The following is a 6,141-nucleotide window of genomic DNA, read 5'->3' as shown; positions in this document are numbered from 1 at the left end:
TATATATATATATATATATATATATATATATATGAGACTAATAATATTTGAAAATTATTTAAAATTGTGTTAAATAATTTCTACTTTTTTTTACTAAAGGCTACTTTTTTTTACTTCCGTTTTAAACTTAGGCAAGTATAACCATAATTATCTATTTATTTTCTTTATTTTTACACACATGGATGTCCTTTTATGTTTTTATTGTGTGCATTGTAAAAAGTGGCATATGGACATATTTTATATTTCTCATATTTCTGCATGGACATGTTTCCGTCAAATTAACAAATAATTTTTGCTTTTATTATTATTATTGTAAAACACCCATGTGCAGTCACAAAGGTGATGTCTGTTTTGTGATTTTTAAAAAAATGATTTATTATATTTTATGAAACAGAAAAAAAGTCAATTTTGTACACTGAGTTTTTTGTTTATTCATCACCGTTAAATGCTGAGTTTGAAACAAAGCAGTTTCAGTCAATTCATAGCTTTCAGTCACGTGACCGGCTCGAAGACTTGGAGAGCAAAACATCCATAGAACTGCAGCACAAGCCTCTCAAAGTTTCCCAGCCGCAAATATTAAGATCACCTCTCAAAAGAATAAAACAAAGGTATGTGAACAAAATGCAAGTTTTGGACATTTGCAATCCATATTAAGCCCCCGCGGCAATATTTCAATCATTAAACAGTGCGACAAAACACTGTAAAAACACTTAAAGTGCCTTAATATATTTAAAACCGTAATATTAAAAGATCAAATTCAGTAATCACCATATTAATGATGCACAGTTTACATAGGCAAGCAAATAAGGCCGGAATATGAACGCAGTCCGCTTAATGCTTCAGTGTTTTCCTTATAATGGTTTTCTATTTGAAACCATTTAATGTGAAACTTTGCATATTGTGTTTATATTCTGGGTTCATCTGCTTGCCTGTACAAAATATACATAATCAATAAGGTGTTTACTGAATTTCGCCTCTTAATATCTGTGTTTTACTATATTACTACTTAATGCAATATGCGTAAAAATAACTGGCGGTCAGTGGAGCAAAGCTTCGTTTTGCCCTCCAGGTGGGTCAATAGTCAATATCAATGTCAAAACATGTACGCTCACATTTCTTATGTGTTTGTAGTCAAACAGCTTGTTTGTGATGAAATCAATTTTAAGTTAATCGAGATTAGTTTTTCGAGAGTTCACCGGAAAGAGCAACGGATGGTCTGTTATGATTTCGGCCAAGTTGGGGCGGACTTAACCAATAAGTGAGGTAAGCGGCTGCTTAGGGCCCCGAGGAATCAGGGGGCCCTATCTGACATTGGCAAAACATATTTGGCAAACGCTCCAGTGTGTATTTGTGTTATGGAGAGCCTCAAATGTTCACTCACCACTTGAAATGACGAGTTTTTGTCAGGTGCTGAGTTCTGCAAGCTCGCGAATCTTCTCATTATAACAACGTGTAGATACGATGTAAATAAGAAATTCATTGTGCAGTGCAGACAGCTTAATCGATTAAGGAACGTCGTGAGATCTCGATGAACTGAATTGAATGACAGCTTTTAGTGATTATAGAGGTAGCACACTTTGCGCACTTTCTAGGCTGTTTAATACTGACTGCCTCAGAATGGACATATTAACCTCAGAGAAGAAAGAATCGTGTTTCGTGTCATGATTTTATTTGTCTTGATGTTTCAAAATGATTTGCTTGCTTGTGTGCTTTTCCTAGGTGCGCCGGCGCGAACTTATACGCACTCATACAAATGCAATGACTGGAGATTTTCTCTTAATAATAGATTACATTTTCGAATTTGTTACTCGGCAAACCCTACCATATGCCTTAAGAACACTTGGGATACGGAACGAGTTGCATGGGATAATTTTGATGAAATTTGAATCTTTTTTTGTAAAAAGATTGAAGAAGATTACCATTCATTAAATGTACAATTGCAAGCATTTTTCTATGTCTTTTGTGATCTGAAAAAAATAAGGTAGCCTAATATGGCTTTAGAACAGCATCAGGTTGACTAATTATTTAAGTTGTGAAAAGGTAAATAAACTTGTTATAGCTATAACCTATGAAAAATAAGGGTTAGGCTTAAAAGAGCATATAGTTAGTGTTGGGGCCCCATACCTGAAATTTGCTTAGGGCCTCCAAATCACTAAGTCCACCCCTGCGGCCAACGATCTAAATGTAAATAGAAAAGTACCTCAGAATGTGATCATTTATACAAAGAAGACTCAGAAATTGTAAATATGTATGTATTTAGGGAAATGTATGTGTTAACGGGAATATGATGATAGCTCGTGTCTTGCGTGACGTTTACAATTTGAGTGCTACTATTGTAGCAGCTGTGTGATGATGACGAATGAGTGACAGAGATTCAAATGGTTATATAGAAACTGTTTCCACAGAGTGATGAAATCAATTTTAAGTTAATCGAGATTAGTTTTTCGAGAGTTCACCGGAAAGAGCAACGGATGGTCTGTTATGATTTCGGCCAAGTTGGGGCGGACTTAACCAATAAGTGAGGTAAGCGGCTGCTTAGGGCCCCGAGGAATCAGGGGGCCCTATCTGACATTGGCAAAACATATTTGGCAAACGCTCCAGTGTGTATTTGTGTTATGGAGAGCCTCAAATGTTCACTCACCACTTGAAATGACGAGTTTTTGTCAGGTGCTGAGTTCTGCAAGCTCGCGAATCTTCTCATTATAACAACGTGTAGATACGATGTAAATAAGAAATTCATTGTGCAGTGCAGACAGCTTAATCGATTAAGGAACGTCGTGAGATCTCGATGAACTGAATTGAATGACAGCTTTTAGTGATTATAGAGGTAGCACACTTTGCGCACTTTCTAGGCTGTTTAATACTGACTGCCTCAGAATGGACATATTAACCTCAGAGAAGAAAGAATCGTGTTTCGTGTCATGATTTTATTTGTCTTGATGTTTCAAAATGATTTGCTTGCTTGTGTGCTTTTCCTAGGTGCGCCGGCGCGAACTTATACGCACTCATACAAATGCAATGACTGGAGATTTTCTCTTAATAATAGATTACATTTTCGAATTTGTTACTCGGCAAACCCTACCATATGCCTTAAGAACACTTGGGATACGGAACGAGTTGCATGGGATAATTTTGATGAAATTTGAATCTTTTTTTGTAAAAAGATTGAAGAAGATTACCATTCATTAAATGTACAATTGCAAGCATTTTTCTATGTCTTTTGTGATCTGAAAAAAATAAGGTAGCCTAATATGGCTTTAGAACAGCATCAGGTTGACTAATTATTTAAGTTGTGAAAAGGTAAATAAACTTGTTATAGCTATAACCTATGAAAAATAAGGGTTAGGCTTAAAAGAGCATATAGTTAGTGTTGGGGCCCCATACCTGAAATTTGCTTAGGGCCTCCAAATCACTAAGTCCACCCCTGCGGCCAACGATCTAAATGTAAATAGAAAAGTACCTCAGAATGTGATCATTTATACAAAGAAGACTCAGAAATTGTAAATATGTATGTATTTAGGGAAATGTATGTGTTAACGGGAATATGATGATAGCTCGTGTCTTGCGTGACGTTTACAATTTGAGTGCTACTATTGTAGCAGCTGTGTGATGATGACGAATGAGTGACAGAGATTCAAATGGTTATATAGAAACTGTTTCCACAGAAGACATAAGGGCTTATTAAAGGGATTTTAAAGTGTATTTTACAGATGCTGATGATTATAAAGGAGTTATGATGAAATGTGTTTTATAACATAAGAGTAAAATTCAGGAAACCAATATTTGAAGATTTTATTGTTGTAAACGAATACAAAAGATTACAGAACTATGTTTTTATTAAATGAACATAATTTATCATAGTATGAGATTGAACTAAATAGTCTACTTGAGAAGGACACTGCAGAGAATTGATTTTATACTGTTAACATGACAGAGAAATGTTAATAAAGACGCTGATGAGCTGCAATTGAGGAAAGCCACTAACATCGCTTGTCCTTTTTGTTTCGCCTGATAACTCAGGTTCCACACCACACATTCTTTTTAGTTATCTGTCTACGTGTTCCGCACGTTGTTATTATTATTATTATTATTATTATTATTATTATTAACAACAACTACAACAATCTTTTTATGTTTGTTTAAATATTAGACATGTACAGTATAATCTGAGTTCTGAATTATCTTCTTTTTTTTTTTAAGGCATATGTATGTCCTTTATGTTATCCTGTATGTTCATGTGCATTTGCAGAAATTTGCAGTTACCATATGGGCATATTTCTGTCCCTTAAAATTACTTTTGTTGATGTTACCTGGTTGATTCAGTCATATTAAGAAGTAATTTTGACTTGTACCATTATTATCGTTTACCTGACAAACAATATGTTTACAGTGCATGTACATGATGCACTATTTGTGTACTTGCATTACATTCAATTTTGCCGTTTTATAATATTCTAATACATTTGCCACATCCTGTCCTGCTTAGCAGCTCTTTTCCCATCTGGATTGTTCTGTTATGATTACATAATTATGGGATTGCAGTAAGATCGTGACACTGTGGTGAATATGTGGCTGATTCAGTTGAGATGCTGTCTGATCTGTATGTATAGTATTATTTTTTGGGACACTGTATTGCCCGGTGAAGTCTCAGCGGTGCTTAGTATCTGCCAGCTTAGCACAATTTGCATGTAAATGTATTCAGATGAAGGCAAGCAGGGAGACCACCAGCTTTGCTGGATCTTGTGTACCAGAATACAGTTGTCTGTAAAAATGAGTTGCATCTCAGCAGTAGATTATAAGAAGAAGAAAATGCCTGTATTGCCAGAACAGGTCACATAAACCCCCAATAAACCGCAACTGAAAGTAATTACATTCATCGAATGCGCTGTGATCCACAGTGAATAATGAGTTTTTATGTTTTGCTCCCAGTACGTCAACACCATTGTTTTGCACTTCAGACAGGCACATTGCAGGCAGCCATAAGGAAGTATACAGGGGTCCTCATGCTGTCAGTGGAGAGAGAGACGGGCGAGGGAGGGAGCGTGATGGTCTACCGTACAGTACTGGTTGTCCGAAATCCAAAGTAAATGACTAAACAGACAACGTTTTATGTATGAAGATACTTCTTAAGGAAACTTGTTTCAGATAGGCTTTTAAAGGGAGTATAAAATCACGTCTAATGATCTAAAGAAAACACAGATGAACTTTGGAGATACGCAAGGACATATTTAGTGAAAACAATGCTTTATGTATAGAAAATGAATCATGAGACAAATAAAATATGGACATTTATTAATAAACTTGAAATCTGAGTATTCAGGTACATTTGAATTGGGTTTCACACTTAAATTGGGTTTGTAAACAAAATTTCATGATTTTTTTTGTTTCTTCGACTACACAAGTCTATATGTTTACATCGGAAAATGAAACTTAGGTTAAAATGACATGGACATTTGTTGATGAACTTACTTGAAATTATTGTGTTCATTATACTGTGGTAGCTATTATCTGCCATATTTGTTCTCATTTAATCATAAATGCCACATCTAAAGCTTTAGACAGCAAGCAGAAAAAACTCTGCTTTTTAGGCATATTGATGCAGACATTTGTGTTGTTGAAACACCAAAAAAACCGTGAAATTCAATGTTTATAAACCTAATTTAAATGTGAAGTGAAATCAGATTTAAATGGGTCAGTGTGAATGCTCAGATTTCATGTAAGTTTACTAATAAATGTCCATATGTGGCAATTATGACTAAACGAGGAGAAATACCACAGATAATGGCTGCCACAGTACACCAAGCACAATACATAGTTCTCCCCCCACAAAGACTGTCTAAATATCATCTCAGGAAGCGACTGAGCATGGTAACGAGTAAAAGTGTCAAATATTCAGTCATTCACTGACTAGATGGCCCAGCTGCTCTATTCAGCTGCAGGGGAGGAAGGACCCTAGAGGTCAAGGTCAGGGGGGTTTGTATGGTCAGACGTCTCGCTACACCCCGAAACAAATTTGACTAGCAAATAGGGGAACCCACAGGATGTAAATGTGCATTTCACTGCAGACCTGGCAACCCTAGGGAAGTCTTTGCTGTCTGGATTTATACATCTTCTCTTTCTCTCCCTGTGCATCTCTGCTGT

Source organism: Sinocyclocheilus anshuiensis, unplaced genomic scaffold, assembly GCF_001515605.1.
Source record: "Sinocyclocheilus anshuiensis isolate Anshui unplaced genomic scaffold, SAMN03320099.WGS_v1.1 scaffold735, whole genome shotgun sequence".
NCBI lineage: Eukaryota > Metazoa > Chordata > Actinopteri > Cypriniformes > Cyprinidae > Sinocyclocheilus > Sinocyclocheilus anshuiensis.
This window is presented reverse-complemented; position numbering follows the sequence as displayed.